This window comes from Marmota flaviventris, chromosome 9 (genome assembly GCF_047511675.1).
Source record: "Marmota flaviventris isolate mMarFla1 chromosome 9, mMarFla1.hap1, whole genome shotgun sequence".
Lineage (NCBI taxonomy): Eukaryota > Metazoa > Chordata > Mammalia > Rodentia > Sciuridae > Marmota > Marmota flaviventris.
This window is the reverse complement of record NC_092506.1, coordinates 21,621,817-21,646,197: the sequence shown is the minus strand read 5'-3', so window position 1 is coordinate 21,646,197 and position 24,381 is coordinate 21,621,817. Positions and strand designations below refer to the sequence as shown.

The 24,381-nt window shown below is 57.3% G+C and overlaps 1 protein-coding gene across 1 annotated transcript in view; it reads left to right on the top strand.

Annotated features, from left to right (window-relative positions):
- Positions 1–12,489: 12,489 nt before the first annotated feature.
- Positions 12,490–24,381, top strand: part of Prdm11 (PR/SET domain 11) — a 71,175-nt gene continuing 59,283 nt past the window's right edge. Inside the window, exon 1 of the mRNA XM_071616281.1 lies at positions 12,490–12,576. The gene's annotated coding sequence lies outside the window, so the exon portion shown is untranslated. The remainder of the gene's footprint in view (positions 12,577–24,381) is intronic.

Genomic DNA, 24,381 nt, shown 5'->3' with positions numbered 1-24,381 from the left:
CAGAAAGTCACCCCTAGACGTGGGCGAATGAGCCAAGATGTGTGTGCACAGGGATGTCACCAGGCCACCGAGCCTTTGGGCTGGCAACACGTAGATGTCTCAAACGTGCTGTTAACAATGCCACCATTACAAACCCTACGGAGCTTTAAAAACTCCTTGTAAACTACCTCGGGACACTGGGGCGGGAAAGGGCAGACTCACAGGATCCTACTGCGACAGGTAGAATGACTCCAGCCGCCATCACAGAACTCCCGCTAAAGCAGGCCCAGCGCAGGCCGCCTATCACCTGCAACCTGGGCAGGGCAGTTGCAGTGGCTCAGGGGGGTGGCTCCACGGTGTCACCCAGGACCTGCTTTCCCTCCTCGATGTTGGCTCTCATTTCAGCCCATCCTTCCTTGCTGGTGGGTGGCCGAGCACCTGCCTCATCCCCCACCACGCAGCCAGACTGAGTGCCAGAAAGAGGCCCAGAGCTCCCACAGGTCTCCACGAGCGAGCAAGGAAAACGTCCCCCGAGGGCCCCTGCACCTCACTGTGTCACAGGTCAGTGTCTAAACCCATCACAGAAGAGGGAAGCAGGACCCTGTCATATTTTTGACCCATGACAACTGGATCCCCTGGAGCTGCCTTCAGAGGTGGCACCTGGAGGTCTCGCCTTGGCCACGTGGAGGTCGAACGCTGACCCCAAACCAGCCATCTGCCCGTCAGGAAGGAAGGGGAGGGGAGAGACAGCATGGAGCAGCGAGCCTCGGCTTGGCGTGAGCCTTTGGGTGGTAAAACTATCGTCTTTTTATTTTAGTGTTTTGTTCTTTTATTTTTGTAATAAAAAAGGTCTCAGTGCCACTTTAGTGGTTTATAAATGAAGGGGACTTGAAGGCCAAGTGCATCCCTACAACTCGCAGACTGAAAGGACGTGTTCCTAAAAGGCCGAATGACGTCCGGGAGCCACAGGCTTCTCCTTCCTCCTCCTGGTATTTCTGTTGTGTCCCACTGTCCTCCTCTCTGTCCCTGGGCTGCTCAAAGTTGGACTCGGAAGTCGGAGACGTCTAAGAACATGAGTCTTGTAAGACTCACCTAAAGCCCAGGCCACCATCTGACTCGATGTCACTCCACCAATTAGGGACAAGCACCTGGATCCAGGATGGACGGGTGCTTTGGGAACCTCCGAGAGACGCCCTCCTGTGTGGTTCTGCAGCCAACCCAGAGGCCACCCAGGCTGGGCAGGGGCCAGGAGATACCAAAGCCCTGGGGGTGTCGCTGGGGAGAGAAGATTCTTTCGCCTGTTTGGGCCAATGGGACAAAACGAGGTGCACTGGGTGGCTTTTGTCCACAACAATTGATTTCTTGCAGTCCAGAGGCTAAGAAGTCCGAGGTGTCAGGGGAGGGGAGTCACTCTCTGGTTCATTACACGTGTATCGTCACTGAGTCCTCACAGGGCAGCTGGGGGCACCCAAGCTCCCCGGCCTCTCTTGTAAGGGTCCTATCCCATTCACGAGGGCCCCAGGGACAGGATCTAATCGCCTCCCAGAGGCCCATCTCCAACACTGTCACACTGCGATTAGGTCTCAGTTTGTAAATTTGGGAGATAGAGATGACACAAATGTTCAGACCACAGCACAGGAGCAGCCAGGGCAGGAATGTCACATACCCTGACCCCCAGCTCCAAACTAAAGCAGAAGTCCCGTCTCTCCCACCACCTCTCGCTGACCTTGCCTCCTTCTCCGGCTCCATCCTCATGGGCTGGAAATGTGCTCAATTTCCCCCCATCCCTTAAACAATTAAGAACCTTTGATTCTGCCTTCTTTCTCCATCTCATCACCTAAATAGTGCAAAATAAAAATAAAAACAAATAAACAAACAAAAAAACCCAAACCAACTACACCTCCTTTTTCTAATTCCTCTTCTCCCATTTTCCCCTAACTTATTCCAATCTGCTGTCCTCCCCCATTAACCACTGAAATTTCTTTTTGTTTGGGTAAAAGGCAGTGTATAAAAATCAGCTATGTAAAAACTAAGAGATGGGGGAAGCTACTCTGGGTCCCTGTTAAGACACGGAGCGGCTGTGAAAACTCTCTGGACCCGCGAGGGCCACCCGTTGCCTAATAATCAGACCAAATAGCACTCTCTGAAACAGAGCTCATGCAGGAAACAGAAGAAAAGTGCAACTCTCCCAGCTGCCCTGCTCCTGGACAGCCGAGCGTCCCGCAGGGACAGACAACCTCAGACTGTTACAAATGGAACCGGAAAGTTACTGAGACTGATGTGAAGCGGCCATTGCCTCAGCAATCCGAAAGCAGCCATACAGTAAAGAGAGAACTCACCTGGACATGTCGTATGCTAAGCATTCAAAGATGGCTGAATAATTCTCAATGCACCACATTTTGCAGATGATGGCAGAGCAGTAATCATTGCATTTAAAGCTTAATGTGGAAGAAGAGGTGCTGGTGTTAATGGAGACCAAAACCAGCATTAATAAAATTCAGTTTTAATTCCTAAATCTACAAACTCCCACTGAAATTGAACTAGAAGGACATTTCTGAAACATAATAAGACAATTATCAGAACCCTGTGGCCACTATTATAAAAATGGGGGAAAGCTGAGCTAGAAATCAACAAGAATGGTGGCTGTCTCCACTTGAGTCACCGTTGTCCTGATTAATGCAGTAATATAAGAAAATTAACGGAGGTTCGTCCACATTCAAAAGGAAGGGACACCATCATTATCTGCATGAGACACTGTCATCGACCCCAAAAGTTCAAGGAGTCAACTCAGAGCCAATGGAAACAATGTGTGAATTGAGTAAGAAAGATGGTCAGGATCTCGATTAGTAAAGACTTTGATCTTGATAAAGACAGTTTTCCAGGGGTTGGTGTGAGGCAAGGACAATTCAGAACATGAGTGTGACCGAGGAAGACCCCACAACAGCAGGACTGCGAGAGACCCCGAAGTGAAGCTAAGAGTCCACGAGAAGCAAACCACACACATGAAGACCACAGAAGCCTGAGTCCACGGGGAGCTGTGCCGAGTCCCAGAACTTGATGGTGTGGGAATCTCACTTTTCCTCGAGGGATCCTATAGGTTTAACGGCTTTCCCATCAAACTCCCCAGGACTCCTTCCACGAAGCCCACACCCTCGTCCAACCTGAGGAGACCTCAGAGGAGGTACAACAGAAGCACATTTTGCAAAACACCCGGTCACCTCTCCTTTAGGGTGAAGAAGGGACGAGGGAAGTCACAGAAATTGCCATCCCCGAGGGAACCCAAGGAGGGACGAGGACTGAGTGGGATGCAGGGTCCCAGATCAGAAAAGGGACTTCGGGTAAAAACTAAGGAAATATGAATGGACTATGAACTTGGGTTGATGATAACGCAGCAATGTTGGCTTGTTAATTGTAGCAGAGGTACCACACTAACGTCGAATGTTAAGACAAGCTTGTTCACCGGTTTTCTGTAAAGTCGTTAAGAAATGGTTTAAAACAAAGAAGTCTTTTTTTTAAAATTATTTTTAAAATCTCATTGTAGATTTTTTTCTTATGGTGGAAAGTGAGAGAAGAAGGGGACTCTTTTAGACACTATTTTAAATTTAACTCTGAAGAATACTGGATCATGATCAAAATTTTCATTTGACCATTAATGGTACCTGCTAGGTTAAGGTGAAGCAAGAGGTTCCCACATCCCTTTCTCTTGAAAAATTGTCCTCAGACAAGATCAAAAGACACCTTAGGATACCCACCTTGGACAAAATGAGGAGGCAACTCTAACACCAGGCTCTAGGCTAAGAGCTGGGAGGCCGCTGGAGGATGAAACTTGAGCATCCCTGGAGGCCATGGGAAAAGGGAAAGTCATGTCCCCCAGGAACCACAGGGAAGGTCCAGGGACGGGAGTGACCAAGGCCTGGGGGGTTGGTGTGAGGCCTGGGGCTGAAAATAAGAGGCCCCAAACTGCCCCCACCCCCAGTATGGAGCAGGCACCTTCTGTCCCTGTAGGACACCAGAGAAGCCTTCCTGGAGAAATGGACATGAGTTGGCTCACCTCAGCCCTGAGGAGAGTGAGGAGGAGCTGAGCTGGGAGGAGCCGCTGAGCCCCACGGCCTCCCTGGGGGTCCAAGCCAAAGGTCCCTTCTGACCTGGAGTCACTTTGACATCAGACCCTACTAGACCCTCATTCCCAGCTCCCATCCCCCACCCCAACAGCCAGAAGAGGGCAGAGCAGTCTTTGTAAGAGAAAGAAGGAGCCTGGACCCTCTCTGGACTCTCACACCCAGGGAGGTGCCGCTGCACCTCACACCTGTCCCATGATCAGGCCTGCTCTGCACAGCGCTGAAGAGAGTCCACCTGGAAGATCACGATGAATGGGGGAAAGAACTCGAATGGAGACAGCCAGACCGAGGACAGAAGGGGGAGACACTCTAGGGAAAATAGTGCATCCATTAAAAAACAGAAACTCAAAGAAACAGTGACGCCAGGCGCCGAGGCAACACCTGTCATCCCAGCCGCTCAGGAGGGGGAGACAGGAAGATCATGAGTTCCAAGCCAGCCTCAGCAACAGTGAGGGGCTAAGCCACTCAGGGAGACCCTGTCTCTAAATAAAATACAAAATAGGGCTGGGGGTGTGGCTCAGTGGTTGAGAGACAGTGAAAAGTGGGGGTGGTGGCACCTGTCTGCATTCCCAGCTACCCTGGACGCTGAGAAAGGAAAGTCCCTTGAGCCACAGGAGTTTGAGACTAGAGCCCAGGCAACATAGTGAGACCGACCTCAGAGAAAGAGAAAGAAAGAGAAGGGGCGGGGGAGAGAGAGAGGGAAGAAAATGAGAAATATTGTGTCTTAGTGGAACTTCAAGTATGAGAAATAAAAAAAAATACTTTTGAATGTTGAAACATTTAAATATTAAAAGATAAGGTCACAGAAATCTCCCATGAAGTCTAAAAAAGGCAGAAATGATGTTCATCCACAGAAAGGAATGCCACCCGGTGCTAAAAATGAACAGACTGTTGGTTCAAGTGACAACATGAATGAATCTCAAGACATGCTGAGCAAAAACGTTGTTAAAAAAAAAAAAAAGACAAAATAGCAATGACCACAGGAGGAGGGGGAGGGGAGGGGAGGGGAGGGGAGGGAGAGGGGGAGGGGAGGGGAGGGGAGGGGGAGGGGGAGGGGAGGGGAGGGAGAGGGGGAGGGGAGGGAGAGGGGGAGGGGAGGGGAGGGAGAGGGGGAGGGGAGGGGAGGGGAGGGGAGGGGAGGGAGAGGGGGAGGGGAGGGGAGGGGAGGGGAGGGAGAGGGGGAGGGGAAGGGAGGGGAGGGGAGGGGAGGGAGAGGGGGAGGGGAGGGGAGGGAAGGGGGTGGAGGGAGAGGGGGAGGGGGGGAGGGAGAGAGCCTGGGGTGTGATTTACTCTCTGGCTCTTCTCTGAAAGTTTGCAGGTCTCTGCTGTAGGAAAAGGTCCAGGGGGAGAAGCGATTCTGGTCTAGAACCAACAGGCTGGCAGGTGCTGAAATGGTGGTAAAGGGCGTTTCATGGGGTTTTAGGAAATATAAAATGTTTGGTGTTAAAAAAACAAAAACCAAACAGCTAAGCAAATGTGAAGAATGCACCTATTATCACCTCTAGGAAAACAAAACAAAACAAAAGGTGTCAATTAAAGGAACTTGAGGGACAGGGCAACTTTGGCCCAGTCGCTCACAACATTTCCACGGTCATTGTCAGGGAACACTCTGGGTTGGGTGAAAGGAGGGCCGGGAAGAGAGAGCCCAGGTGGTTGACACCCATTTGCCCCGTGGGGATCATCAGGTGTCAGCAGGCTGGTGAGTGAGGAGCTGCAGCGTGAGCAGGCGATTTAAATATGGAAGCCAGGCAGCAAAGGGTTAGAACTGCTGCCTCAGGAAGCAGACCAACTGATTACCCTAAGACGGTAAGAGGAAGCCAGGGGTCCGTCCTGCTTCACAGTAAATGTACAGAAAGCCCACAGCAACTAAAATGGTACTGCACTCGTCGATAAGCCATCCGACTGCGGAAATCGGCCTTCAGGAAATGAGGGATCTTGCCATATCAAAGACATGGATCATTCTAGAATTGGTGTTGGGACAACTATCCACTAAGGAAGAAAACAGATCGCTTTGCTACGTTCTGCACCCAAATAAATTCCAGATGGATTGACTGTTTAACAAAAAATTAAATTAAAAAGGAAAAGTAGAAGAAAATCTGAGAGAACGTTTTCACAATTTTATGAAGGAGGCCTTTCTATCTAGGATCACAAGCCCTAGGGAGAAAGAGAAGACATCTAAATTTCATAGAGTGATAGACATCATAAATAAAGTCACAAAAACGGCTGCGTGGAGAAACTGCATTTTGTATTTCAAACAAAGCCTTTTGGTATCCTTAATATGTAAACTACATTTACAAATTGATAAGAAAAACACAAAGCCTCCAGTTTGAAATGAACAAAACGTGTAATCAAGCAATTTGCAAAAGAAGTACAAAAGATGGGTACACATATGAAAATGTGCTCATCTTGCTGATGGCATCGCATGATTCAAAACAACCCTGATGAGATATGTGTATATCAGTGTTGAAGGTTAAGCAGAGTGATGGGTGGTGCTCAGCGTAAGAGTGTGCAGAGACACACATCCTCATACAAAGACAACGAGAACCCACGTGGAGACCATTTTGCAGGGTAATTGGGCAAAATGTTTTGGGATATAAAGCTGGACATATCTTGTGACCCTGCAATTTCACTGTTAGAATTTATCCTAAGGGAATAATAAGCACACAAAAATAATAAGCACATAATAATAAATAATGATAAAATAATAATAATATAATAAACAATAAAAAATAATAAACACAAAAGATACGGGCAAGGTCCTGTACTCGAGCATTTTGTGATGGAGACACAGCCCCAGCCTGTTGAGGTGAGACCCCTCGAGGGTCCTCCTGGCCCCTGCTGGTCTCACACAGGAAGGGCCTGCAGGGTAGCCCCGGCTCAGTGGCTCCCGAGAGCCGCGTTTTCTGTAGATGCTGCAGGGGTGACCGGTGAGTGGGGTGAAGAAGGAGAAACGCAGCTGGAGATTATTCGGAATCGTTTGGTCCAGGGACCCCCAGACTTCTTAATTTCTTGTACCAATATAAATGACAAAATAACGGGAACCGGCCATGGGCTTGACAACTGTTCGTTTTGCCAGGTCACTGGGAGCCCACACACCCTGAAGGGGCGACCACCTGAAGAGTGGGGAGACCTCCCGCGGAATGAAAGGGACGCGAGCAGACAGCTCTGTGACAGGAACGGCAGCCTGGGGCCGCCACCAGGGGCAGAGCACCGCAGCCCGCTGCACCCCAGAACTGAGGGCAAAGAGGAAGAAAGGCAGAGGGAAGGGAAGGAGAAAAGGAAAATCCCGAGGCTCCAATGCTTCAGGATCGCCACCTTCCAAGAACCAACCGGGGGCTGTGGGGGGCAGGCGGGGCTGGCCCCTCACTTTCTGAAGGAAGAGACTGAAGCCCCCAGCACAGGGAGGACCTGCTGCACCCCGGGGGGCCACATCGCAGGGCTCGGACCAGAGCGCTGGTCCCTCCCGACGGTGCTCCCCGCCTCCGGCTGCGCTGGCTGTCCTAGACCAACACCTGACCTGGGCGCAGATGATCTCTGGAAGAGCCCCAAGCCCCGATGGCACCCCAGTACCCAGAAGCTCAGCACTTACAGCGCAAGTCCCTTCTGCTGTCAGGGGCCCCATTTCTTCGGCAATTCTGTCTCCCTCCGTGTGGCTCCACCCGAGGTCCTAAGTCTGCTCCCCCATGGGTGTGAGGCTCCTGGGGGTTCAGCCCGAGGGGCATTCGGGGGCAATCCCGGAGGCTCCTGGGACTGGGAGACAGTCCCGCCCCACTCCCTCCTTTCCTCATCCTGCAGGGTCAAGAGGGGCTGAGCAACATCAGAATCACTTCATCCTTTGAGTGACAGCCGAATCCAACCTTGCCAGCCAGTGTACAGAGGAGGGGACTGAGACCTGGAAAAGGTGCGGGAGAAGCCATCGATTTCAACACCACCAGGGGCTCAGGACAGAGGGAGACGCCCAGGGTCCAGTTCAGAAGCCGTGTTGTACCTCAGCGCTCAGGCTGATGTTGGCCACTTCTCTGACCACCGATCTGCCACCGCCCTGTCTGCCACAGAGGGCAGCGAGCAGGGCAGGCTCTCCAACTGAGGTCAGGGGCTTTCTGTGGTGGGTCCCCTGGAGATGCACACGTAAGGCCTCTAGTGCAGTTTCCGAGGTTTCAACCTTGCATGTAACAGGAAGAGTCTCCAAGGTGACCACCAGTCATGATCCCTCCTCCTGGTATCATGCCTTGTTCTGTCCCTTCCTATTCTGTGCAGGGTTGGTCAGTATGACCCAATCAGGGAACTGAAGGCGTGTCACTTCTGAGATTCGTTTATAAAACAAATCTTGGACCCTCACAAATGGTGAGATAATAGATGTTTCTTGCCTTCACCGTGAAGTGCTGGGGTCCTTTGTTACACAGCGAGAGGTAACTATTGCACTGACTCAAGCAGAAGAGGAACCAGGGGAAGGGTTCTGAAAGGCTGGAGAGGCAGGTGCTGGGGGCACCCAGCCAAGATCATACCTGAGAACGGGGCAGAGAGGACACTGCTCCCAGCTCTGACCAGCAGGCCCCCCAGCACCCAGCCCTGCTCCATGACCCCCAACTGTGTGGGACCAACCTCCATCAATGCCCCTGAGGGTTCACTGCCAGGCGCGCACTCCCCAGGAAGGACTTGCCCTGGCCACGCTTCCCAGTGTCCTTGCCTCCCCTTCCCCACCCAGGACCTCATCTTGTCTCCCACAGGCCATGGCTCCTTAGGGAGGACGGTCCAGTTCCCTGCCATGCCCCACCGGAGGGACTAATAGGGATATTTTTTCCGGCAGGGGAAGGGTAGCCAGGGAAGGGTAGGAGATGGTGGTTTACGCCTCCCGGGGAGCTGGCAGGAGAGAGGTGGGATGATTGTCAGCAAAGCAAAAAAAATAGCCACTATGAACTGGCCCCGGGGCATTTTGATCTTAGCCATTGCTGACAGCTGGGTGAGCAACCACTTGGTCCTAAGCCAGTCCCTCCTTCCTTCCAAGAGAGGGATCCCTCAGCTGTTGGGCAAGTGGACAAGACCAGAGCGGAACCATGCCTGGCTTAACGCGAGGCCACTGGAATCCAGGTCCCCTCAACAACTCTTTTAAATGTGGATTTATTTGAAGGATTTATTTCTTGCCATTAAACGGGGGGACGTCATTAATAAAAGGCAGCAAAAACCAAGGCTGAGCCAGTAGGATTAGAAGCGGGACAGCAGGAATGAGAAGGAAGCAACTGCCAAAGTTGTTGGAAACCAGGGTGGAATTTGGCTCTGAGCTTCCTGGCAGCCCGTGCAAAGAGGGAAGCCTGATCAGCTACAGAGCTCCTCTTATTAGCAAGAAAGATGCTTGCCGCTTTCTCTGGGGAGACGTAGTTTATTTCAGTTTTAGTGTTTTTCCCAGGCAGTACGTAAATCCTGAATGAGACTTCTCCCTGGAGGCTTTAGGAGGGATTATTAATTGATGGAATAAAAGTCCTTGCTGTGTGGAAATGTGGAAGTGACTCTCCTGTGACTATTCCTTCCAGAGCCCCGGGGGCACTCAACTTGGATATTGCTTGGTTATTATCATTATCATTAGCAGTGGGGAGTGGGGAGGAGGCTGACTTTTCCTTCCAAAGAGCCAGGCTCCATTCACTGAGACCCTTGCAATGTCCTCACAGGAACCCAAAGTGGCTGGGATCACTAGTACATTTTTTTTTTTTTTTTTTTGCAAGGGCAGATCATAAAATCCCTGACTCCACATCAGAAGGTTCTGATCAGCTCCCTCTGTGTGATGCTCGGAAAAGAAAATTAGAGAAACACTCACAAACCACTTGTCCACATTTTGGACAAGGGTGATGAATCAGAAATGACAGAGAGTGGAGGACGCCAAGCAATGGAGTCCGGCAGTCCTGGGTTTAAACCGCACCCTACCTCTAACTAGCTGTGTGACCTCTGGCAAATCTCTCTCAGCCTCTCTGAGCATGCTGCCTGTCTGTAAAAGTGATGATGATGACATCTGCCTTGGATCCTTAAGAGGTCAAACGGTAGATGCCCTTGAAGGGAATGTCACTTCAGTTCCCTTCTTGGCTCCTGGGAGAGTCACCCAGTCTGCTGTGGCTGCTCTGCATTCTGCCCGGGGGGCTGCCTTCCACCCACACAACCCACAGGAGGCCACAAAATCTTCCCAGATGTCCTAGCAACCTCCCAGCCGAGTTCCAGAGGACCTCCTGAGCCTGGCACGGGACTCTGGGGCTAAAGGGACAGCGCCTTGAGGGCAGGGTAGGTCCTCCTGGTGGCAATGCCCTAAGCCATGCAGGACGAACCTGGTGCCTAGGGGGAGAGCTACTTGCTACATGTCATACGACCCAGCTGATGTTCCTGGCAGAGGGAAATCCCCAGGGCCAAGTGGCTGGAGGTCTGGACACAGCCCCGCTGGAGGAGAGCCCGCCACCTGCCCATCTCCTGCCGCCCTGCACCCTTTCTGACCTCCTCCTCTTTCTGGCTTCATCTCGTTGCTCTGCCCTGCCCCCCTCGCTGCAGTCCCTGCAGCCACAGCCACCCTGGGCACTCTGACACCTCTATGTCTTTGCTACTGCTGTTTGCCTTCCTGGAATGCCACCTTTCCCAAGGTGACATCCATCCCTGCCTGATGGCCCCTCCTTGGTGAACTCTTCCCCTCCAAAGGCACATGGGGCTGATCCTCAGCGCCCCTTCCCCTGCCCAAAGCCCCAGTGTGATGCTCTGCTTGGTGTCATGGATGTGCAGCTACTCTGTGAACCTGAGGTGGCCCTGAGGGCCTGTCTCCAGGCCAGTCTGAGGCCCCCTTGAGGACACTCATCACGATCTTTCCTGGGCCCAATGCTCTGCCTGGCACTCAGCAGAGTCACTCTCAGGGAACCTGTCATTCTACTCCAATAATGATGGCGCTGCCGCTGTGTCTTCGGCATTGACTGTGAGCAGCAGAGTGCTGAGCTCTTGAAACAGCCTCATTGCTCCTCACGGAGCCATGAAGGGACGACTGTGCCCTACTTTGCATAGGAGGAAACAGGCTCCGAGAGGTGCTCACTTACTCCAGATCACACAGACCATAAGAGGCATGGGATTCCAAGAAGTCAAGGGAAGAAGGAGGCGGGACACAGGGTGCCTCCCTCCCCCCCAGCCCCACCCTAGACTCTGGGAGCCACGAGTGTGCCCTGGGTGGCCAGCAGCAGGACAGGGAGCTCCTGGGCCAGTTCTTGCAGGCTTCTGTGGACATCTGGGGGAAGGGCCTTGCCCGGGGTGGAATCCCTCTGGCAACCTGCAGCTGGGTTTTAGCAGGGTCTTGGAGCCAGCAGCACACCTCCTGGAAGGTCAGACCTGGTGACCCATCCAGCCTCGCAGGCAAGGCTAGGAAAAGGGGTTTGTTTGGAGAAGGGTTGTCCTGGTGACGCCACCCCTGGTGGAAGGGCCTCCTCCAAAGGTCCCAGCCTGGTCACAACCATGGGGCTTTCCAGGCGCCAAGGGTGGCATTTCAGCCTTTCGGACACATCTTCCCTCACGGTGATGCTGAGTCCCATTTCACAGACAGAGAAACTGAGGGGCCGGGCAACGGAGCGTGGCTTAGCCATCTCTTGCCAGCCAGCCAATGGCCAGCGCGTCCAATTTCCGCGTCTCGATCTCGCACGCGTTTGGAGCTGAACACGTGCGGCTGGGGACCTGGAAACCAGCGCGTCCGCAACAGTGACTATTTGGAAGGAGCCCCCAGCGTCGCCCTCAGCCTTCCACGGGACGCCCAGGTGTCACACCTTGAGCTTGCACCTCCGAGCCGCCGGGCATCCCAAGGGTTACGGGGGGCTGGGCGCAGACGGGCTTCGGAGCCCGGAAAGGGTTAAAAATCTAAGCGCATTTGTCGCCCCCAACTCCCGGCCTCCCCGGGGCTGCCGGGGCCGGGGCGAGGCCGGGCCCCCTCGGGCTGGGGCCTCCCAATCCTCCAACTTTCCATTCCGACCCCCCAAAGTGTCCCGGCTGGAAAGTTGGCTCGACCTTCTCGTTTTCGTTTATTTTTATTTTTTTCTCCCTTCCTCCGCGGCTGGATTATAACCCTCGCCCTCTCCTCGCGGGTCCGAGCGGCCGCGTCGCCCCCGGGCGCGGGGCGGGGGCCGAGGGGCCCCGGGAGTCCTCGCCGGGGCCGGGCTGGGACGCGGCGGCCGAGTCCCGGCTCCGGCCCCTGAATTGGGGGGTCCGCGTCTGCCCCAAACGCCGCTTTCTTCCGTTTTCCATGTCATTTCCTGTACTAATAAGATGGTGGTCAAAGCAGGGGAGGAGAGCAGCAGCGAGTCGCCGCCGCCGCCGCGCCGAGGCTGGCGCTGAAACTTTGCCTCGCGGGGACCCGCGCGCCCGCAGCGCGGCCGCTCCCGCCGCGGGGCCGCCAGCCCGGGCCGCGCCGCCTCCGCCGAGCCGCCCTCCGGGCCGCCCGCCCGCCCGGCCCCGCGGCCGCCGCAGCGTTCCCGGGAAGGTGAGTCAGCCCGGTAGCCACTGTGGCCATTGAAAATGGCTTCGGAGAGCGCTCGGCAGTTCGCCAGCGAGCGCGGGCGCCGGGCCGGGGCGGCGGGCGGGCGGCGGCGGGGCGCGGGCGGGCGGGCGGGGGGCGGAGGGCGGCCGCTGGCCCCGAGGTGGGTTAACCCTCGGCAGGTAGCCGCCGCCGCCGCCGCCGCGGGACGCGGGCCGCCCTGGCCGCCCTCCCCGGCTCGCGGCGCGCTCGCCTTGTTACAATGTAGCCTTTTCTCTCCGCGTTCGTTCCGCCGCTGACGGACGTGGCCGCCGACCAATGGGAGCGGCCGCCCGCGCGAGCGTTCGGAATGAGAACGCGGTGACACGGGGGGCGGGGCGCCCGGGGGCTCGCCGCGGCCGCTGGCCTAGTTCTCGGGGGCGGCTCGGCCGCCAGGTGCCGGGCCCGGGGAGGGGGTGTCCCGCAGCACGGCGCTCGGGTTCCCGCGACGCGTGGCCGCGCCGCAGGGCGTTGGTGGAGGGCATTGTGAAGCAGAGTTGCGGTGGGGACTCCTCGGCAGCCTCCACCCCCCGCTCGCAGTCCCCGAGGCACTCTGAGCTGCAGAAACTTGGTGGCCAATGACCTTCCTCCGTCAAGGCCAGCGTGCCCTAGGCGGGTGGCTGCAGGGAGACCCGAGCGGTCGTGGGCGATGGATGGGCCAGGCTGGCGGAAAGTTGCTGGAGTCTGGACCCGGGTGGGAGAGCGGGGTCAGACGCCCAGGATGGGCTGGGACTTGGGAGGAAAATGTCCAGCCTCTCTTCTTGGCCGGTTCCTTCGTGGGGAGAAAAGCCGCGGTATATAATTTAGGGTGGCGGCAAGGAAACACGCCCAGTCGTTTGTGTGGGGGGACAGGAGGCAGCGAGGCCAGAGTGCTCTTAATGCCTGCAAAGCCTGTAAACTTTGGGGGTTTGTCTGTGCCGCAGCAAAAGAATTTTCCATTCTTTTGAGCTGGAGCATGATGCCTGTGGCCTTTGCCCACATGTCTCCTCCAGAGGAAGGAAGCTGGGGACTTTCCTGGGGTGGTGGTTGGGGGTGTGGGGTCTGTGGGCCCAAAGCAAGGAGCTGTGGCCTCCTTCCCTTGGGAGTGGGGCATGGTCTCCAAAAGGTGGGCTGTGTCTACAAAGTTTCCCTTCTGGGAACACAGCCCAGGCCCCTTGCTTTATTTAGCTTGGTGGAAAGGGTTTCTCCATCAGAGCCCTTTCTCAACAGCTGTGTGACTTAGGGCTTTGTTATGTTCCTTTTGACCTCTCTGAACCTCTTTCTCTTTCCCTAAAGTGGGGCCACCAAAAATTGACCTAGCAAGGCAGTGGGGAGATGAAATGAGATAGCAGAGATCAAGTACCTGAGGTAGCCCAGGCGCTGGTTCATGGTGAACAAGAGTCGCTCTCTGAGCCTGGGCATCGCAGAGTGTGCTGCCCTGGGAATATCGGAACTGCCCCACCCTGCTCCATCCAGTTCCTCATTGACAGGACCCTCAAGGAGCAGCTGGTAGCAGCGGCTGGTTCCCTTCTCTGGTAACATTCTCAAAGATGAGGGTCTTTTATCACTTGTCCCCCGAGCCCTGATCAGCCACCACAGCTGTCACCTCTGCTTACGTGTGATTTGGACCTGAGTTACTGGACCCCTCAGTTTGAGAAGTTTTAGAAATTTGCTCTCCTTGGTGTCCAGTAAGATTCTGTCCTCTAGAACTTTCTTCTCTTGCACTTCCCTGGTTCTGGGTCGTTGGTTGGGGCACTGGGCAAGGGGTCAGGAGTCACCTGTTTCTTTCTTTTCTTTTTGTGGTGCTGGGGATCGAACCCAGGGCCTTGTGCATGCAAGGCCAGCCCTCTACCAACTGGGCGATAGCCCAGCCCAGGGGTCACCTGTTCCCTTAGCCACCTACCTGGCCTGCCCTCTAAGCTGTTTCAGGTTTCCGAGCTGTCTTTAATCTTCCTTCCTGACCTCCCCCAGGGTGCTGGTCTTGACCCAGGCCAGGTCACCCTCCTGGTCCTTCCAGCAGAGACCACAGGTCTCTCCCTCACCCCAGTCCATGCCATCTGCAAGACCAGAGAACTTTGTCCTCTCAAGCGAATCATCCACCTCTCGCCAGTTCCCCCTCCAGAGCCACAGCTGTCTCTCCGCAGGACAACAGCAAGAGCCTGCTGAGGCCACCTGCACCCTCCCCCTCCGGCCGGCCCCTGCAGCCAGCAGCGTGTTCCAAGTAGGATCCGAGGGGCCTCCCAGTTTCTGCTTAAAACAGCTGAGGCTTTCCCAGTACCTGTCACCGTGACTTAAAAGCCTCTGAGCTGAATGGCCCCCACCTTTCCCCGCCTCATCTCCTGCCCTTCCTGGACCCCTCTGATCCTACCAAGATTGCTCCTGCCCCCGCTGGCCCCACCTCCTGGAATCCTGGCTCAGCTGCCACCTGTGAATGATTGGGGACCAGGGAAGGGCGAACTGGGGCCGGAGAGGGGTGTCTGGAGGCCCTTCATGCTTTCCTCTAGATATTTCCAGATTTTCCAGATTCATAGCAGGGGTGGAGCAAGGTTCCCCTAGCTCGCAGGACCAAGTGGCATTATCTCATGGCAGACGGCTGGCTCGTGGGGCCACAGCTACAGTGATACTGGGACTTGGGCTAAAGCATGTACTGCTGGCGTGAGAACCTCTGGGGTGCTCTTTCCCTGGGCGTGGCAACTGGTAGTGGGCGGGATGTGTCTGCTTCTGCCAGGCTGTGTCCTTGCCTTGTCCCTGAGTGAGTCCTGATGGCCCACGGTGGCCCCACAGTGTGAGTGGCAATAGACCTTTGTTGTTTTGAACCGCTGAGATCTGGGGGGTTTTTGTTATTGTGGCACAACCTGTCCTCTCCTGACTTCTACGGGGACTAGCTAGCAGTCTAGGCCGAGTGACAGGTAGTGCCCGTGCTGTTCATGAATAGAAGGAAGGACAGTGACTGGGAAGCAGCCGTGGGACCTTTTTAATGTACAAAACTGAGCCTATCGATTCCTGCCCAAAGACCTTTAAGGACTGCGGCTGCCACGAGGAGGAAGACAGAGTCCTTGCTGTGCCCTCCAGTCCCTGTGGGGACACTGCCTTGCGACCTCCCCTTTGCCATGCTCAGCCTACATTCCTTGCTGTCCCCTCTGTCCTGTCACATTCCACCACTGTCCTGATGAGGCCTCCCCTTCCCTCTCCACTCACTTCAGGGAAGCCTCCGATGGCTGGCCCCCAGTTCCTCCTCTGCCGGGCTCACCCCCTCTCCTTTGAACACCCGTCTCTGGGGAATCTTCCCTTTCTTGGTGAGGCTGTTTGGTTGCAGTCCTGTTCCTCATCAGGTCCTAGCTCTGTGACAGTTGGCTCAAGCCATGCAGAGTTCTGATCTGACGGCGCCTCTGTGAATACCCCCGTGGACGGGGGACTCCCCCTGTGCTGGGGTTTGGGATGGAAGAGTGGCAGCCACTTCCCTCTGCGGGCTGGGGTCGGACGACGCAGACCAAGTCATTGGCTTGTAGAGTAACGATGATAAGCTCCCCCTCCTTACAGGTGTGGAAGTTCCAGGAGGGTGACAGGGTGAGATTTAATGGCTCTTACGGTCTCTGCTGATCTGGAGATTCTAGGATTCAGAGGAAGGTCTGTGGAGCAGGAGACCCGGGGTGAAGACAATGGTGATGGCAGATCCTGTTTATCGAGGGCTTTTGTGGTTAGATCCGGTACTAAGCATGTCACGGACCATATTAGTCATTTAATAACAAAATACCAGAGACTGGGTGCTTTGTAGAGAAAAGAGTTTATTTAGTTCGTAGTTTTGGAGCCTGGCATGGCCCTGTGGTGAGGGCTTCCTTGGCTGCATCATCTCATGGCAGACGGCAACGTGGCAAGGGCGTGGGAGAGCAGGAGGCCACACAGCAAGACAGGGAGCCAGAGCGTGAAGGGCCAGGCTGGCTCTTGTCACAATTAGAACTCTTGTCTCTCAAAATAACTAACCAGGTCCCTCGAGAATCACATCCGTTCCTTCCAGGGACAGTGCCCTCAGTGCCCCAGTGACCGCTACCTCTTCAGGTCACTGCCCCATGGAGGACCAGGTTTTCAACAAATGGGCCCATGGGGGCGGGACATGTTCAAACCAGAGCCCCCCAGCACACGCCCTCTGTGGACACCAGTGTGCGAGGAGGCAGATGTGGGAACGGAGGCTCCAAGAGGTGAGGTGAGGGCCCAGGGCCAGCAGCACAGTCAGCACTGGAACCTTGGCTCTCTGATGTGACCTCCTGAGGGACGCCCTCCTGCAGTGGGGCAGAGCACCCAGAGCCCCTGGGGAGAGGCCCTTTGGGATGGTGTGGGGCTGGAAGTCCTCTGTGGTCAACCGGACACTGGGCTTCCAGCAGAGGGGCTCCGGGCCCTGAGGCTCTGGGGCCCTGGGGACAGGGCTAGTCCAAAGCCAAGGGTGCACCCCTCCTCCCTGCAGGAGTCCCCGGGGGGGGCCCTGTGCTCAGAGTGGGCCTGGGAGGGGCTTCCGGGGTTGGCCCAGGGCCATACAGGAAAACAAGCTGTGCAGAAAGAAAGAGAGGGGGAGAGAGAGAGGGAGAGAGAGGGAGAGAGAGAGAGAGAGAGGGAGAGAGAGAAAGCCATAAAGAAAAAGGAAACTGCTGTCAGTTTTGGAGCCTCCTCCCTCTTGCAGATGCACCTGGTGGAGAGGGGCGCAGCACCCCGGGCAGAGGCCCTGCAGGAGGGGCCTGGGGCTGGGCCGGTGTCATCCTGTCCCTCACGCCTTCCCCAGGTGGCCGTGCACCTGTGCAGTCGCCAGTCAGGCCCCTGCAGCCCAGTCCTCGCTCACAGGCCCCCACGATAGGCCACCACGCGCCCTTGTCCAGACAGGTCCGGGTGACGCAGGGGGTGCAGGGAGACGCCGCTGATTCCAAGTCCAGTCGTGCCACCTCCTGAGCCTCGGTGGCCTAAGTGGAGAAGGAGGCCGTGTGGTCCCCACGTGGACGCTGCTGCGCAGGTGAAAAGTGAGCGTCGTGTGCAGGGAGCCACCAGCTCGTTACCCTGTTGCACATGTGCTGGGGGCTCCGCCTGCTGGGTCCTGTGCACTGTTCACCTGAAAGTGACAAAACTGACAAACAGCCCAGTTACATTACAACAAAGGGAGACAGAAAATTCAAAACAAGTAAAACGCAGGCACGTTACGTATGTGCTATACTGAGGAGGAGGAAGAGGCAGGAAGCAAGGGGAGGGCCCGTGAGAAAGGTCATGCAGGTAACCCTATGAGTGTCCCAGGGAGAGGGAGCAACCAGTGCAAAGGCCCTGGGGTAGGACCAGGATGAACGTGCTGCTCATGTTTTACTCCACTGTAGTCTTTCCAGGCTCCTCTCCCTCTGTCTCCCTTCACACACACTCTCCAGCCAAATAACCCACTTGAGCCTCAGAGGGTTTTATAAGGAGGAAGCAGATGTAGAAATAGATTCACATTCCAGAAAGCTGCCACAGCAGCCCAGGAGTGAGCCTGGAGGCAGGGAGGTCAGTTAGGAGGCTAATGCAATAGTAGGGGTAGAATACGAGAATGAGAATCTGGGAGTGGCCCCTTTTAACAGAGAGCAGTGTGCAGGGGACTTGGCTCTCCACTCTGACGGACAGAATGAATGGGGTGGGGCTCAGTCGGGGGGCCACAAATTTCCCAGAGTGTGCCTGGCTTCTGTTTCCCAGTGGCTGGGGAACCCCAAGTAAGGTCTGGCAGAGTGCCTTGGGCTGGTCCTCTGGGGGGACGTGGGACTGAGAAGGGGCCAGGGAACTGTTTGGAGGGGTCAGCGCTGTGCCTTGCAGAGGGGGTGGGCCTGAGGCTCCACCCTGCTTCTGCTCTTGGCCCCGGGTGCCCGGATGAGAGGTGCCCTCCTGGTGGCTGCCCCTAAAGACAGTGTCAGCTCAGGGCTGCACGGCGGTCCCCAGAGACCCCCAGCCTTGCTTAAAGGTGACCTGGCCACACCTCCTCCCTCTCCACTGGCCTGAGATCAAGGCCAACCATTCAACCTCCCTAGGCCTCAGTTTCCTCTTCTGTAAATGGAGACAGTCTGTCCGTCCTGCCCACAGTCTGGGAAGGAAACGTTTCCCTCAGGGTTTTAGGACCCCGTTTCAGACACTGCTGTCTCTGGGGTGTGAAAAGCCGGAAGGAGCAGGAATCAGCCCCAGGTCCTTGACAACAGCCCCACAAATCGCTTCTGCATCATTTTAGGGAAAAGGAATCTCGGGCTCAGAGAGGTTAGGTGACCTTCAAGGTCCCACAGCCATATTCTAATTTTTGTGGTCACGTTAAGAAAGCCACATTTGTAAAGCAGCCCTGGGGGACACCTTCCTGTGTTCCAGAGTTCCCACCAGGTTTCTAGGTGTTTTGAAAATGGCCTGTGATTTATTGGGTCTTAATTTACACAGAGGATTTCAAGGCCCTTTCCACACCGGAAGCTGGGAGGTCAAAACTTGGCGGCACGTTTGGACAGACCAGGAGCCTCCAGGGGATGGTGCCAGGGGAGGGGAGTGGCGGTGGGGGCGGAGGCTGCCGACCACTTGTTGCCCAGCGCCAGCCTCTGAGCAGGGCTGGCTGCAGAGGCCTGGGGCACACCTGGGCCTCGAGACCTGCCGAGTCTCCTGAGGCCTCTCCTTCCTGCTTCTCCCCCCCCGCCCCAGCTGACCCATAAGGCACTTCAGGAGAGGCCTCCAGCTTCTGCCAGAACCTGCATCCTGAGCCTGGAGTCCGGCAGGCAGCCCCTCCCATGACCCCATCGCACAGCTGAGGAAACTGAGGCTGGAGAGAGGGGACTTGCTGGGGGCCATATGTGCAGGGCGTGCACAAGCCAAAGTCCAGGCCCGTGTCTAGTGTCCCTTCCTCTGCTCCCGAGTCCAGCTCCTCCTGGAAGCAGAGCCGCGTGGGGACCTACAGGGCCTTTGGCTTTGTGTCTGTCCTGTCTCCAGACAGGTGTCTGGCTGGCGCTCAGCCTGCGGAGGTCATGGGCAACAGCCCCCGCCGTGGGGCTGGAAGGAGCTCGGGGAGGAGCTGGGGTGGCCACCAGGAGGCCGCGGTCCCACACTCAGGTGGTTGGAGGCCAGAGCGAGCGGCAGGAGCGGCAGACTGCCTGGGTCATCAAGCTGGGCTGCTGTGGACGTCACTGAGCAGTAAATATGGAGCCGCCCCCACAGTGCCAGCTCTCCCAGGGTGACTTCTCCACCATCTCACTTTCCCCAAGGGAAGGAGTGAGAGCCTGGAGGATCGGCCGCCTGCTGCCCGGGGAGGGAGCGGCCAGGACGGAGGGGCGGAGGAGCAGCCCGCCAGATCCCTGGCCCCGGCAGGGAGAGACCCTTCCATGGGGCCAGGACCTGGGACCCCGCAGGCTGGACTCCGCATTGTCACCACCCAAGGTACAGAGCGAGGGCTGCAGGGGGCGTGGGCCCTCCTGACCTACGCTGCCCCTCACTGCTCCGACCAACCCAGCAGGTGGTGTTGAGCGTGTGCGCATATGCACGTGTGTGTAAGTGTGTGCATATACCCGTGTGTGCGCGTGTGCGTGTACTCCCGTGCACAAGCAAGGCGCCCCTCAGGCCAGCTGGTTGCAGAGGGAAGGGCAGCCATCGGGGCTGGCATTTGCGGAGGCTCAAGGTGTCCCAGGGAGGGGACAGGGAAAGGAAGGAGAAGCCCCATACTCTGCGCGAGGAGGCCAAGTCCTCAGAGGAAGCCAGCCCGCCTGGCCCAGCCCAGATCCACCCAAGACAAGAGTGGGGTCTTGGGGAGAAGGCGTGAGGGAGAGGGCCCAGGAGGAGTCCCCACACGGGCTCCCCGGCCCCTAAGAGACGTCAGTGACACCCCGGCCTCAAGGAGGCTCACAGGTGCCATGACCCTGCCAGACCGAGTCTGGTAACCTTTCTACAGAGGCGAAATCGAGGCCCAGAGAAGTGAAGTGACTTTCCCAAGGTTGCACAGCCCTGGAGGACCGAGCCAGGTTGCTGCCTCTTACCGCCAACAGTGAGCGGCACCACGCGGCACCCGTGCTGCTGGAGTGTGGACTGGAGAAGTTGCAGCACCCCGACTTCTGCCCCTGGGGTGCTGGGCCATACAGAGGAAGTGCAGGATGTGGGCCCGCGTGCCTCCAGCCGGTGCCCCTGTGTCTCTAGGTGTGCAGGCCTGAGAATGGGCGCCCAGCACAGGCCGTGCTCCAGGCTGGTAGGGACCTTCCTGCCCAGTGTCGGGGTGAAGGTGTTAGTGGAGCGTCCCCGGGACGTGTGCCCACACTCAGGCTCCTCTGGGTGCCAGGAGCACGGGGCCTCCAGCGCCCAGGAGAGCAGAGAGCTTGCTCCAGGCCCCCTGCAAGCTGCGCCCCGAGACAGGTGCAGACGCCGAGGGAGCTGAGTGTCGAGGAGCTCCTACTTGACGTCAGCTGTCAGTTTTATTGTGTTTCACAAAGCATCCGTGGGCGACAGATCGGAGAACTTAAAACAGTCTCCACCACAAGCAGTTCCAGCAGCCCTTGCCCCGATGCTGCTGGCCATGGGGGGGGGGGCAGGGAGCAGGGCACCTACCAGGGCACGGAGGTGGGGAGGTGGGAGGGCACCCAGAGGAGCAGGAGGAGCCGCCTGCTGTGAGGAGGAGGAGAGGTGGCTGGGGGGGAGGGAAGGCATCTGGGGACAGTGTGTGCAAAGGCAGGCAGCCGGACCACGGCTCTGGGAATGGCGGGAGTTTGGAGGAGAGCAGGTGCCGCGGGTCCAGGAAAGGCGGCTTAGGCCACACTGGGAGGGCCTTGGGTGCCACTAGGTGAGGAGGGGACTCTGCCTTGGAGGCCCTGGGAAGCCATGGATACTTCCTAAGCAGGGGAGAGAGACGGCTAGGTTTGGGAATTCTGTCCGGATAGCATCAGGCTCAGGGTGGGAAACATGGTGATCTAAAGGACCAAAGGGGCCAGGTTGGTGTCCCTCAGGGCGCCGTCAGAGGGATGCTTCTTGAGCCAGTGGATGATTGCTGGTGAGAGGTCCCTTCCTGTCCGGTGAGTCAGTGCTGGCTGCACAGGCAGGCGGCCTCTGGGGTGGGCCAGGCAGCTTCCAGGCTGTCCCAGCCACGGGTTGACACCTGGGTGGTGAGTTGGCCACAGCAGCCCATCTGTCCCATCCCGCCAGGGCTGCAGGAGCGTGGACTGGGTGCTGCCAGCAGGTGTCCCGTTGCAGTCTGGGCACATCGGAGCCATGCTGGTGTGGCAGGAGGAGGGGGGGCTGTGGTCAGGGCCTAAGGTCAGGGGCTTGGCCAGGCACTGCTCTCCAGTGGCAGGGGGTCTGTGTGGGAGGTGAGTGGTGGCTGGTGGCCTCAGTCGGCTTCCTTCAAGGTCCCTCCAGGGGCCAGGGCTGGGATCTGCGTCAGTGGCCTCAGAGGTCAGCAAGCCCCTGGTGGGGCAGTGAGGACGGTTCTCGTCCAGCCTGGGCCAGCCATGGAGCAGCAGGGCAGCCTCTGGGCGCCAAGGCCCTTGCCCCCTGCCCCCCAGGAGCCAGCACGCCCTGTCCCCAGGCTCCTGGGGACAGACCAAGGCGTGGCTGGGCCTGCGTGTGGCCACAAGTCCACAGAGAGTGGGGCCCGCGGGGAGCATTCTGCGGCCCCACCTGCGCCGCTCCCCTGGGGCCCGTCTGGGTGGCCCAGCCTTGTCCCCCTGCAGCTCTGGCAGGCGGCGGGCTGGCTGCTGTTCAGCAGGGGCTCTGGGGCGAGGTTCTGCACCACAGGACTGGCAGCCATTCCTTGCCGGTCCTGGCCCTGGCTTCATGGCCAGCCGCGTAGGAGTCGCCGAGAAGCCTGGGCTTTGACTGCGGCCCCGGTGGTGCGTGGTGACTGGCAGCTTGAGCCCTCCACCCTCTGTGCCCGTGGGTCCACTCAGGACTCAGAGCTGGCTGTGGGTCAGGCCGGCTCCGAGCCCGTCTCAGGGTCCCCCAGGCTGGCACTTTTCCTCACGAGTGCCAGGGGACCTGCTTACTTCTTGGTGGCCCCTCTCCCCAGAGGACACCATGAGCCTGTGGGTGTGGCTCAGGCTCCCTTCTTAGGGACACATCTGATTGAATCCCCCGAGGCCGTGTCCAGAGTTCAAGGGCACCGTCCACCGTTTGCTGTTGTCACAGCCTGTCTCTGCTGCTCCTGGTGACTGAGTCCTTCCTCTCCTCCGGCGCCTTCCCAGTTCTGTGCCCTGCTCCTGCCCCAGGTCCCGGCTGGCTGGCTGGCTTCCAGAGGCCCCTCCCCCAGTTTCAGGTAGAAATCAGACTCTTTGGTGGCACCTGCCAGCGGTTCCCTTGCCCTCCCCGAGTGCCCGCCCTGGGTCCAGGCCAGCGGCCAAGAAAGTCTGCACTGCCCTTGGGCTCGCCCCGTCTCCCTGGCCCTTCCTCTGCCTGAGAGTTCCTTGGCCTGCGGCCTCGGCCAGAAGCAGGTCTTCCCGGCCGCCCTGGGCCCTGGACCTGCGGCCAGCCTGGGGCTCTGCCCTTGCCGCCGCCTCGCCTCAGTGCCCCGGGTGCAAAGAACGGCAGGGCCTGTCGTGGGGGGACAGCGGCACGGTCCACAGGAGGCCACGCAGGTGTTGCTCGCTGTGTCCTCACGGGGCGGGCAGGGGCCTCCCCAGGCCCGTTGGCAGTGAGCACAGTGACCTTGGCAAGGTCTCGAGGGAGTCAGGGCGGGCTGGGCTCACTCCTGACCCTGCAGCTGTCTGGGTGCAGTGACGTCGCTGACCTCTGCCCGTGACGTGGTCAGGGCCAGTTCCCGACTGGGGTCAGGTCTGTGGGACTCACGGGTTCTGCCTGAGTCGGGGTCTGGGCTTGTGACAGCTGGGCCACTGCGGGGAGGCAGCCCGGGAGCACTTCCTGTCCCTGTCCCTGTCCCCTTTCTTCCGCCTCCTCCCTGGTTCCTGTCTCTGTGCAGAGTCCCCCTGGAGACGTGGCCCGGGCCAGGAGCACCCCTGGAGCTGGGCATTCGTCCAGGGACCAGGGGGGTGCTGGGGTCCCTGGGGAGGCTGGACGGGGGTGGCTGCCGGGGCACCTCTGACGGCCCAAGACACTCCCTTTGAGTCATGGGGGGACCTCGTGCTGCCCCCCCCTTCTCCCCTATCCGTGGGTTGGAATGAGGGTCGCCCCTGTCTCCCCAGCAACACTCCTGAGGCTCAGCAGGGCCCCGAGTCCCTGTCCCCGCAGTGACTGAATTTCTCTGATCCCCAACTCCAATATAGATTGGCTTCCCCAGCAGCTCTGGTCTCTTTAATCTTGTTGCACTAAGTTTTAGTTATCCAAAGAAGAAACTAGTGCACACACGTGTGTGTGTGTGTGTGTGTGTATGGACACGTACGTGTACGTGTGTGTGTATTTACCATTATTACTGCTGTGCCACAAAGGGGACCCGGGCCTGCTGCATGGGAGGCCAGCACTCTGCTTACTGAGCCGCATCCCCAGCCCTACACAAGTATGTTTTTGCCACACATAAAAAAAATCAAATTTTAACAAAGCCTTCCTTGGCCACCACGACACTGAGATGACCTCATGGAGTGAAACCTCATTGTCATTACTTGGGTATATCCTCGAGATCTTTTTCTGTGCACTGACACGCATGACCTATAGGAGTAATGTTCCTCTGTGTGTGTGTGTGTGTGTGTGTGTGTGTGTGGACAGATGGTTTCATGTCATCCAGGTTATTCTGAAAATTGCTTTTCTTACTTAGCATTCCCTTTCCATGGCAAGAGAATCTAACTAAGGTTTTGCATAAAGAGCAACCATGATTCGTTTCTTTACTGATACAAGCTGGTTTTGGAG